This window comes from Wyeomyia smithii, chromosome 1 (assembly GCF_029784165.1).
Source record: "Wyeomyia smithii strain HCP4-BCI-WySm-NY-G18 chromosome 1, ASM2978416v1, whole genome shotgun sequence".
In the NCBI taxonomy this organism is placed as follows: Eukaryota; Metazoa; Arthropoda; class Insecta; order Diptera; family Culicidae; genus Wyeomyia; species Wyeomyia smithii.
The window spans coordinates 146769692-146782554 of NC_073694.1; the positions used below are offsets into that span (position 1 = coordinate 146769692).

The 12863-nt window shown below is 41.6% G+C and overlaps 1 protein-coding gene across 1 annotated transcript in view; it reads right to left on the minus strand.

The window, feature by feature from the left end:
• LOC129718168 (uncharacterized) overlaps positions 1-12863 on the minus strand; it is a 104026-nt gene that overhangs the window by 38415 nt on the left and 52748 nt on the right. The window lies entirely within an intron of this gene.

A 12863-nucleotide genomic window follows, 5' to 3' on the forward strand; every position in this document is an offset into this window, starting at 1 on the left:
AAACCTAAGATGACGGACGATAAATAAACGAAAACATTCGATTCCTAATAACAAAAGTTGAAGATTTACCCAAACTTTTGGTAAAAAATGTACCAGGGACGTTTGAAAAGAACTAGTAACATAACATCCTTGACTTTGTTTCAATTATCCCAAACGAATCCACATATCACCACATCCCGTCAGACAAATCGTCAGCCAGCGCTAACATCAATGGCTAATTAAAGTGATATTAAATTCAAAACATGGAAATAAATATTCTAGCGAGACAGAACTGGTCACTTGGATATTTTGAAACTTAAATGAAACGTCAATGATCGATAACATTATATGCTGGCTATACAATGTTATAGAATGACTTACTGGAAATTTACGATTAAAAATTCATAATAGCTTTAGATTAGGTTTAGGGGTTAATTTAAGCTCAAAGTCATTCGCAGGAATATAACGCTAGCCCACGGATACTAATATAGTTCAGTTAATAAAAAAACAAGTATGTACTTGGCTTCGACAGTATTGTGCTTTATCGAATTAACATGGTTAAAAAAAATGATATCGAAATTTTTAACAGTAAGAAGATGCTAGAGTTTAGAATCTAGTATTAAGAAACCTTTCAATAACTTGTGAATCGTATTCCTGGTGCTCAGGAATATTCTCTGGGAATTATTTTAACATTGAATAGTCAAAGACTGGCCGAGTAACATGTGGGGGGCTCTTTCCAGTTGTTAAAATTTCAATAAAGGAACATACCGTTCACAAATCTAAGTTAAATAAGGTTTATAGAAGAATTGAGTCAGTTTTGTTTAAATTTAAGTTTTTTCAAAGGGTCACAAAGTTTTTTTTGTGTCGTGAGTCATTGGAAGTGCACTTTTGTGGGGGGGGGCCTAAAATATGGGGGCCATGGCTCTCCTGCACCCCCTTCCCTCTAGATCCGGCTATGCCAATAAGCAACAAAAAAATTAGTGGGTAAAAAAAAAATTCTTTAATAGGCTACCTCTTTCTTACTCATCAGGACTACCAGGAGGGTATGGTTGCATGTAAAGTCGCAATTGATCTCCGGGTGTTATGGATTTTGGTGCGGAATCACTGCAGGTTATCCTGACTTAACAGTTATAAATAAACAACTGGCGAAGTTGATCATTGTTGTGTAAGATCCTGTGAACCGATAAAGTCTTCAGGTCTAATCCGTGCAAATTTCACTATTGGATACGTTGCAGATAGCTGGTGAAAAGGCAGGGTGATTTTTAATTAAAATTTTTTATACCGAGAGTAAGAAAAAACAATCATAACCTAAAATTAACTTTACAATCAACTCCTAAAGTGGTGGAATTATATTGCAAATAACTATAGACTAATTAACTATAGACACAGAACGGAACGTCAAATTCAGGTAAATGATCGAACAGAAAGTGTACACAAAGAGGACTGAATAATCACAAATGAATATTCTTTAATCTGAACAATATATATTTGTCGTGTACGTTTATGCCACTTTAACAGTGGTATAGACTTCATATAAAAACAGCATGCGTCGAAGCGAAACTTATTTAGAATACTTTTATATTAAATTGAAATAAATTTTAGAATGATATTTCACATTATGCGGATGCAACCTATCTCTTTTCTCCACAATGGTAGTACAAAGGGTTTAGCAAATAGGAAATGCAATCTTTCTGATTAGGTGTTATTTGCCGTGACACTATGTAGATCGTAGATTCTAGAAGCATCCAAATCCTGATCTGTTTTCGTGATGGACGCATTTAAAGGCCCAGTTACATACACGGCGTAATGACGGCCTCTCCATACAAAATAGAAGGCGTGATGGCGATCACGTATTAATATAGAATAAACACATAACCGCATTATAAGAGGTTATTTATAGTGTTTTCGCATGACAGATTTATACCAGGGTGTTTGACATATTTCAATAAAACTAGTACAAATTATGTTTACTTTCCATGTGAAAAGCGTTCCTTCCACCACTAGGGAGCGCTGCAAAACTCACTGAACAGTAAACAGCTTCGGAATCACAGATGACCTTCCGTTCTGTGCTATAGACCTATTTACGTACGAATGTGTTAGTGCCACTCATAGAAGAAAACATAAACAAATCGCTGATTTGTTTTCAATGCTATATTTTTAGCAGCTGGACAAGCATTTAGTTGAACACGTATTATATGTTTTACACTCGATTCTGAATAAATTTTTAATTAGTGACTAGAAATCAAGAGAAGCTGCTGAACATAATCGACCAAAAATGACAAGAAGCGATAAAAAGTCGAAATAACGAGATACGATGATTTGCAGTTTGAAGAAAACAAAAGTAACTTTAAGGATTTTACTCGTTTACTAGTGTGTGTAGGAGAAAAGTCTCTCATCTCTATATTCGCAATTATTGGCTCATTAACTCACTATTACATGAAAACCATCGTCAGGGATGCCAGATGTGAAAAAATATTTTCATTTGAAAGACCTTTAAGCTCGTGTAGAAGATATTTCACAACACATTTTTGTGACACGGCTCAAATGTATAAAAGGTATGGAAGCTTAACATTCATGTCTACAGGAATGTTTACCAATTGTCAAAATTTCAATGAAAGTCTTTTTACTGTTCTCTAATTTGTGATGACATGTGAAGAAATTTTTTCATGGAAATTGGAAAAATGATCTACCTACCATCAAATCACAGAACGCTTACTAAGATGGTAAATCGACGGAAAATGTTCTCAATTCCATAGCAACCCGCGTCGAAAAGTCGCCAATTTTTTTTTCTGGCTTATTTTCCGTCGGTGGTCTAGTTCCGCCACTGTTGTTGTGACAATCACCGTCGCCCGGGGAGGCGGCTCCACCCAGGACCCTAACCGGGGAGGCGACTCCACCCAGAACCCCAACAACCCCCGTTGATTAACGGACTGGCGCCAACGGCTTTACTTCCTTATGCAATGGAAGGCGTGAACCCAGAGATTTTTCGCCTCAGAAACTCTCCCGGTGTCGGCTAGGATTAATTCTAGACCAGTTGGGTTGGTTGTGAGTGGATCACGCCACCCCACAACCATCGACACCTATGTCGGCGGTGGGTTTCGAACCCAGGCCACCAGCGTGGTTGGCGGAGATGTTACCAACCACGCTAGGCCCTCCGCTAAAAGTCGCTAAAGTATTAAGAAACGGCACTATGCAGATTTCTTGATACCTTACCAAACAGTCCCAAGCCGTGGTGTGACCTTTGCTGTACGTAAGAGTCGTCTCCATTCCACTCGGTCCATGGCTGCAGTTCGCCAACTCTGCAGTCTGCGTAGGGTCCGCAGGTCGTCTTCCACTTGATCGATCCACCTTGCCCGCTGTGCACCTCTCCGTCTCGTCCCTGACGGATTGGTTTCAAGAACCATCTTTACCGGGCTGTCGTCTGACATCCTTTCAACATGCCCAGCCCACCGCAGCCTGCCTATCTTAGCGGTGTGGACGATAGATGGCTCCCCAAGCAGCTCAGCTTCTTGATATTAAAGGTAAATTTGATAATATTTCCTACGCTATACAGCAACAGTCTTGGGCAATATGGTTATCTTCGCAATCTAAATAGTTTCAATTTACACTCTTACTAATCATATAGCAAATATTTTCGAAACATTAGGTCCGTGCCAGCTTACCCAGGAATCAAGAAACGATATTGTGAATTACGATGCAAGTAAGATGACAGATAGTTGTTACGAACCAAGCCTTGCTATGCGAGCGTTGATTTGCTAAAACTGAAAACAATTACGGTGCACTTTGGAGATGCTACCTGGTGAATATTGGGTCAAAATCGAGCGAATAAAGAAATGTTATGACAGCAGTTAGGTTGGCTCCAGGTCAAAACTAGGTAGGCTCTGGGAATGGAAAAAATCGCTAATGGTAAAAAAGGCGAAAGATTTATTCGACAACGGAAGAGAGATCACATTGAGCTACAGAACAATTTCGGCATTTCATGCGATATGAAGCGTGGACAGCCTGTTTATTTGCTGTATTCCGCACTTCTGTTATTAACAATATAACCACATACTTAGACATTCGTAACACTGGCGATTTTTTTGGTAGTCTTTGCCCCACATCACCCGATACCAACACCAGTATGAACTGCTCGACGAAAATGAACGGAATGTATTTTCTTCATAGCGGCTCTACTCGAGCCCTCAACAAAATCCCTTACGAAACTGTCAAAAAGTTGTTTACAAAATCAATGCTGCATTTTTCGAGTGGGAACGAGAAAAATGTAGGGCTGCGCAGGTACACAACCTCCATGAACTACTCAAACAGAGGTTTTTTTTATAGAGGTTGGTACTTTCGAGTAGTTCATTTTGTACCAACTTTTTTTGGAAGATTTCTTCTTGAGTGTTACGTATGTCTTATGTACGTGATATAACAATCACTATTGACAGTAAGTAACATGTTTATTATAATTCGTGCTTATGTATGCCGCTCACTATTCCGAGCCTCGCTGCCTCCGGTCAATATTATCACCAATTACTATTCCTTGGAGAGGTTTCAACAGAATTGCCCTTTGACGAATTTTATTGTGAGAGGGATTTATTTTTGTCAAGAGGTATTTGTCGATGTTTTGTAAATTCAACGTGAAGGAAGGGTTAGTGGGGAGCATGAAAATAAACCGATACTTAACCCGGATACACCCGGTTGTCAAAGCGGACTCTGTAATCTTGCGGCTACGAAGCTCTCATAATTAATAATCACCATAAACGTTGATGTTTTTTTACTATCACAAGGAAGTATTTGTTTTTCATTCAATGTTTATTTTCTCTTCCTTCGTTATTCATTAGTCGTGAAAAAACGAAAGTCAAGCCATCCGTCAGTCACAGTGAAAAAGTGTTTGTTCAATTTTCACCTTTTCTGATTGTCTGAAAATTCATTTCTCTAATTTCATTGTGTGAACTGTAATTTTGCAAATTCGATTTTCATTTTCGCTTAACCGGAAAAGCGGTGAAAATCAGTTGGTTGAATTTTTAGAAAATTTCGGCAGTAAAAATAATTTTTATCAGCACTGTTAGGCAGAATAAGGCATCAGTTCTGTTAAAGTATTGTTTCAAAAGCAGGCTCCAATACAGGCAGAAACCCTAGAAAGATAGCCTGCGTCAATTTGACTCCTCGCTTTTAGTGACATTGCCCTCTTCTCTTTTGGCAGCAGATGGTGCTATTGTTACTATCGTAAAGTACTGATATAACCCGAAAGACGATTTTATTCAAAATTTGTCCTATGTGTTATATTTGTTAGTCTATGCTATTTCTATTGGTTTATAACCACCAGTTTTCACACAGGATTTGCATCTACATGGACATTAAAACCGGCAACTTATCTATTCTTCAGTGTGATAAATCTACGATTTTTCATTTGAAACGTCAGCTCCCCTGCTTTGACACTGCGAAACCCTACTTACTTCTTCGGTAGTTCCTTTTCTAATGAAGCTCTATTCCTAAAAAGGCCGCTGAGGTTCAGCATTACAATCACCAATGAGTGAATGTACCTCGCAATCTGTGTACCGCAATTGGAGCTAGTCACAGAAGATAATCAATAAGACGGTCACCGCGGCCTTTTTGAATCCAATGTCACTCTGGCACAGAACAAAAAATATTCTCCTGTGAATAGCCTTGACATCTCACTTTGGTGCATGCATGAAGGATAATCATCAAGATTGTCACATCTCAATCAAAACGCCGACGCAAGCTAAAGCGCCGACATCCCACTATTTCCGCATTATTTCGCATCATTTTTACAAACAATTGCAGTCAAGTTAATCCAGGTGATTAGTAGCAATTATTTAGGATTGCACGTGCAATCCGTTTGATCGTAGCCGAAACTGGCTGCACCTTCCCGTGTAATTAAAGTAAACCTCGAATTAATTTACAATGCAGGTAAGTCACAGACTGTATTGATACGCATAATAAATACGCGTGTAAAAAAAGTCTGTGGGGGATGTTGGTCCAATTTTATGGGTGCTGCACATAAATCACTGTGAGCGCCACGTATGGGAAAGACGCAAATAAATAATGCTATTGTTCGCTTAGTGGCTTTTGCATCATCACCTTCTCGGTTCTGTATGGCAGTGGGGTAAAACAAACACCCAATGTTCATGTTTAACCAAAGATAACTATTTGTTTCACGTGAGGCCGTAGACAAATTTTAGTCATTGAATTCGAAGTAAAAACGTTAGACAAAGCATAGACATGCTAATTCGTTGAATCGTCGTTATTAATCTGTGAAAAGCCCTGCTAGCGAATATCATTTTTGTTTATTTTTCATTATGTTACGCGTTCGCGGTTCTAGTTGAAGCGCGAACAAAGATGTTTGCTTCCTCAGCTGTACGGAGCGTGAACCGCATTCAGCTACTAAGCTGTATTGAAGAGCCAAGTTGGGTGAACTTGATTTTCGAATCAGCTTCCCGCGTTCACACCACGTCACGACATCCACAACCTTGCCCACGGTCAGAGTCGAAATAGTTTGCCGGTGTTGTTGTTTCGCTTTTAGCTTTGAGAAGATCAGCACCATCGGATGCAGCTTAAAACAACTGACTTGGTATGTCATGGTGGGCTCTGTTAATAACATTTGTGTTGTTCGGTGGTCAAGATTGACTTCCAAGATTTGCATTATAAGAACATAAGCCAGTATATGTACATCACTATCCAAAAAAAATGGGTTTTAACATTTTCCCGCGATCCGGGTTCGTATCACGACTTTTGCTTGACATTCATTGTTGTTTCTTTTTTTTTAATTTTTCGTTTCAATCAACAGACATCACGTTTATGACTGCACAACTCAATCCAGAGTTAGTCGTTGATACTGGATTATCGCCAGCAATAATTCCTTCATGATTTACAGTGGCTGAATGAAAAAATTTACGTCGCTGACTGTTGTTTTAAGTTTCAGGATTTGAGCGAACAGAAAACGGCATGTCAAGCAGGGGCACTTCTGCAGGTGTAATAACCTTACTTATATATAAGTAATCATAATAGCAATGATGCTTTGAAGTGCAGCTACTCGATCAAACTTGAAACAAAAAAAAAAAACGGCCAGAAATCCAATCCGCACGTTTTGCCTTCGTCCATCGGCAATCCACACTTTGCAATGTGAGGACTGCGAAACGCCAATCTTATCACAATGCATCAAACACACTAATTGCATTTTAAACCGCGCAAGTATTCTTTATCTTACGTTATTGTGGCTATCTGAATTGAATTAGCACCTTTGGGATTTTCCCTTCTCTAATACTTGTTCGCAATTTTATCTAACATGGATCAAACACGGATAAACAGACATTTCTAGTCTCAGAGGGCCAACTTTCAACGGGTACCACGTGCGTCACTCCTGCGCGTACATACGCTGTCGTTGGTCGCGATCTGCAGCATACAGGGAGAAGGGAGTGGGGCTAGCCAGTTGTCACATGTGGATGTGTATAACGGAAGACGTAGTAAGTTTCTCCAGATTAGACATGTCAAAATTGAAGAGTTTGATTGTTATTGCTCGGTTTCGTCTGGGTACGAAATCGCTCAGTTCGATTTTCGCGCTATGGGCTGTCGCGGTGAGGGATTTGCTGAAAATTTCGAATCACAAAGCACGGGAGTGATTAAATGTCTCATGTAATGCTAATGCTTTCGAGAGAATTTGATGCAAGTGTATTGAGCTGTTTGAATATACGTCGCGCAATGTAATTCAAGTGCTATGTCAGCGAAACAATTAGCCTCCTCGTTTGTCAATAGATGGCGCTAGCAGTAAGTACTGGTCGATTTCGACAAATAAAGGGTTTCACGCCACCTTGACTGAGGGCGGACCTGGATTTAGAGGGGCGGGGTGTCAACGGGCCGACTCGTGGGTCTTCCTAGTCTTTGGCCAGCCATGCAACCACCATTCGAAAGTATAACAGATTGGAAGACAAAGCGGAGACCTTTCTTTTGCTCGTTACCGTCCAGCGGTGCGTGAAGTCATTTTTTGCAATTATTTTATCTCTAAATGTTCCAAGGAAAGAGGGCCACCCAAATGCGACCCTGACCTACTTCTAGCAATCGTCTGAACTTTCAACTTTTAAGAAATTGAAATTGGGCTCCTACACAAAAACATGCATTTTAAAAACAAAAAGCGATTGTTTCAAAACGGTCACCTCAAATATTTTCCACAAAGGTTTTTTAATAAACAACTTAGTTGCCTGAAGTTTTTGCAAAGTTGCTTAGGGTAGTAAGGCCTACACACCCACGAAGTTTTGCTGAGTTTTGAGAGGGTGCTTAAAATATCTGGTTGAATAAGCGCGAAATCCTTTATAGCTAAAGTTTGATGAACTGCAATAGTGATTTCATTAAAGCGTCATTTACACTATAAAAAATCGACACGTTACTGCCAAGTGGATTCCACTTACTTCTGTGCTATTAGATGAAACATTTCATATCTAAGTGGAATACACTTGCGTTTCACTACAAAGCACAAAATCAAGTGTCTTACACTTCGGTTCGCCATGTCATGCATACCAAAATCAATCTTTTACACTCAGATTTTAATGGTAGAACGCGTCAAATGCCGAAACACGTCAAAATACCGTTAATTCCATTAAAAATCGTTATGGGTCGACCTGTTAAAACGATTGTGTTGGTTTATTGGTATTCATGTGTAAAGAGCATTTGGTATGCGTGTGTGATTTTTTTTAGTGTACTTTTAATTATGCGAAAATGTCTAATTTTGTGCCAAAATAATCGTATTTGCGGGAAGCGTAAAATGAGAGTTGAAAAAAAGTTTACGGAAATGTGGCTCCAAGTAAAACCACGTGTTGTGATTGGTTTCGTTGCGACAATTTAGATATTTACGCTATAAACGACACGTTAAGTGGATTCCACTTACTTATATGCTAATTCATATCTACGTGGAATACACTTGAGTTTCAGTTCACAGCACAAAATTTAGTGTCTTACACTTCGGTTTGCCATAAGATGCATACCAAAATCAATCTTTTTACACTCAGATTTCAATGCTCAAACACGTCAAATGCCAAAACACGTCAAAATACCGTGTATTGGGTTGGTTTATTGGTATTCATGTGTAAAGAGCATTTGGTATAAGCGTGTGATTTTTTTCAGTGTACGACTGTTCGCGTGAAGGAAAGGCAAAAGGCTTCGAAGGCACTGAATTGACGGAATTGCTCGATAAAGATCCATGCCAAACGCAGGAACAGTTTGTTTCGGCGCTAAGAGTTACCCGCCAAGCCATTTCCAAACGCTTCTATGCTTTGAGAATGGTTCATAACCAAAAGATTTACGTTCTTTATGACTCGAAGCCAAACGACATTGCGCGTTTGGCTTGATCGGTGTCAGAAAGCTGCCCTCGAGAAGGAGAGTTTTTCCCTCGAGATCGAGCTAGCCTTGGCAAAAGAGGCCGTCAGAGGAACTACCAGGGACTTGGGGAAACTAGACGTGGCCCTTCCGGAACGTACTACAGTAATAATTGACGTCGTTTCTCGCCTGCTCCAGCGGCTAAAAAAAGTGCTTTCTTCATCGTATTGTGATGGGTGATGAAACATAGATTCATTACAGCTAACCAAAGTAAAGAAAGTCATGGGACTATCCAGTCATGTTTCTACGTCATTAGTTCGGCCGAACATACACTTCGGGAAGGTTCTACTATGTATTTGGTGGGACTTGGTGGGTATTATTACCTTAGGGCTGTTTAAACCAAATGATCACTATACCAAATCATCACTAGGGAACGGTATCGACTTCAGTTGATGCTTTTAGGCAGAGTACTGCGCGAAAAATGGCCCCAATACGAGCAGAGGCACGAAAAAGTGTTTCTGCTGCATGGCAACGCTCGACCCATATTGCCAAAGTCGTTGAAACTTACATAGAAACCCTCAAATAAGAAGTCCTACCTCACCCGCCATGTTCCTCAGATATTGCGCCGTACGATTGTTACTTGTTCCGCTCGATGGCTCTTGGTCTTACTGATCAGCAGTCGGAAAATGGCTTGAATCTTTATCAAAACGATATTCGAGCCCTGCCAAAAAGGTGGGGCAAAGTTGTAGCTAGCGATGGCCAATATTTTGTATGATTTATACGAAATCAGACAAAAGGTAAAGTACCGATAGCGGAATGTATCCTCAAGGCCTTGCTGTTTCAATAGATAACTGAAGATATTGATTATATTTCCTTTGATTTATACAACAGTAGCTAACTGGTATATTTTATCCATTTCCCATACACAAGCCGATGCCACCTGCTAACTTTTGCACGACAAAGGTGATTTTATTTTCTCTGGGACGGCTGAAATAGGAACCGCGGTGTCTCGTAGCATGCCGAAAAATTAAATATTACGAATAATCAAGAATTGGATACGAACCAGAACAAACGGCAAGGACCTAGGCGACGAAATAAGACGACGATTGGAAGCTCGGTACATTAAATTGTAGATAGCTGAGCGCCCCTGTTGGCGACCGGATTCTGCTGGATTAGCTAGAACCTCAACATCGTTGCGCTCCAGGAGCTTTGCCGGAAAGGAGAAAAAGTACGATGGATTTGTGGCTGCAGTACTACCAGAGCGGCGGCACAACCAATGAGCTGGGTACCGGCTTCTTAGTGTTGGCCAGGATGCAAAGTCGTGTGATCAAATGGCAGGCGGAGGCGACAGTTCTACAACTACACTTTCCTCAATGTGCACTGCCTATACGAAGAGAGACCCGATGTAGAGAAAGAAGCGTTCTACGTACAGCTGGAGAAACTTTACGATAGTTGCTCGCGTATAGACATCAAGATCGTCATCACACATGAACTGACATGAACGCTCAGATCGGTAAGGAAGACATATACAAACCGGTGATCGGCCTGCACAGCATGCACACCGTGTCGAATGACAACGGCTAGCGATGCATTAACTTCGCAGCTTCCCGAGGACTGGCAGTCCGAAATATCTTCTTTCCCCGTGAGGACATCCACAAAACCACCTGGAGTTCACCTGACCAACGTACAACAAACCAAATTGACCATGTTCTCATCGAAGACCGGTTCTTCTCAGACATTACAAACGTACGCACCAATCGCGGTGCGAATATTCTGTCGACCGTATACTATGCGCGACATCGCCAAACTTCGCGGCTCACCATCAAACAGCTCCGGAACTTCCAGGCTGCGAAGGAATACGCACAACAGCTCGAAGCGGTACTACCCACGGCGGAGGAGCTTGGCGCATCGCCTCTCGAGAATGACTGGTGCAACATTCGCACAGCTATCGGGGAGACCGCAACGGCGACATTAGGAGTGGAAGCAACGAGTGGCAGAAACGACTGGTATGACGGGAAGTGCGAGGCCGCGGTGAATGAGAAGAACCGGTCCTGGGCGATACCTAGGCATGTCAGCGAGAGAGAACAAGGCCAATTACGAACGGCCATACAACGACATGACCACGATACGCAGAAAAAAGAATCGCCAGCAAGAGGATCGTAAGCATGAGGAACTGGAGCAGCTGTACCGTGCCAGTGATACGCGGAAGTTCTATGAAAGAGCAAGCCAGTCTCGCAGAGGCTATGTGCCACAAACCGACATGTGCAACGACGTGGATGGGAACCTGCTCACGGATCGATCTGACACTTGATACAGTAAACAGAAGTGGAGCAGGAACTGACATAGGAGCACCAGCAACAGATGACCGAGTACCAGCCCCCGATGTTCATGAAGAGATCGGGAAGCCGAAGAACAACAAAGTCGCAGGCAAAGACGGACTACCCAGTGAGCTCTGCAAACATGGAAGAGAGGCGCTGGCTAGAGCGCTGCAATGGGTCATTTCCAGGATTTGGAAGGAGGAAAAATTGCCAGCCGAGTGGTCGGAGGGAGTCGTCTGCCCCATCTACAAGAAGGGCGACAAGCTGGAGTGCCGCAACTGCTGTAGTATCTCGTTTACCCGAGCCGCCTACAAAATACTCTCACTGATCCTGTTCCGTCGTCTATCACTTTTAACCAGAAGGTTTGTGGACCAGTACCAAGAGGACTTCATGGAAGCCCGTGCCACCACGGACCAGATCTTCTCGATGCGACAGATGTTACAGAAATGTCACGAGTAAGACGTGCCCACACATCACATCTTCATCGATTTCACGGCGGCCTATGATACAGTCGACAACGGATTTCCGGATAAACTGACTCGATTGATCCTGGCCACCATGGGGCAAGAGATGTGCTACGTGCGTGTTTCGGGGATACTCTCGATACCCTTCAAATCGCGCAGAGGGTTAAGACAAGGTGATGGTCTTTCCTGTTTGCTGTTCACCATCGCACTTGAGGGTGTGATCCGGAGGGTGGGCATCGACACTAGGGGCACGATCACGACACACTAGGGGCATGGTCACGTCATAAGGTACCGGACGACAACTGTGTGAAATCACTTCTCTTCAGCAACCCTGCTGGCACCAGAAATAGATGGGTTCAGCGTGCACGATGGCTTGACCAAATCGAAGTAGATTCGCGGGTGATGAGACGCCTGGGGAACTGCCGAGACACAGACTAAAACTGAGCAACATGGCGATAACTTCTTGATACAGCCCGAGCCACCACGGCTCTCGTCTGATTGGTAAGATAACTAACACTATACAGTTATAGAAACTGGTTTTCAGAGATTTATTTTCTCTAGATCATTTTGGGGAGTTTGAATATTAAAATTCTAAGTATTATTTGAAACAAAAAAAAACAAACTCACTAGAGCGGGTAGAATGAGGTAGAATTCGAAGCAGTTTTTTTAAGAAAGAAAGAAGAGCAAAAAGAAATATGTATTGAAAACACAGGTTCAGACAAATTTCTGTTCGTTGTGAGGATAGATTCAAATAGATTTGCAATCTAGAAATTCATGTTTCTTATGATTC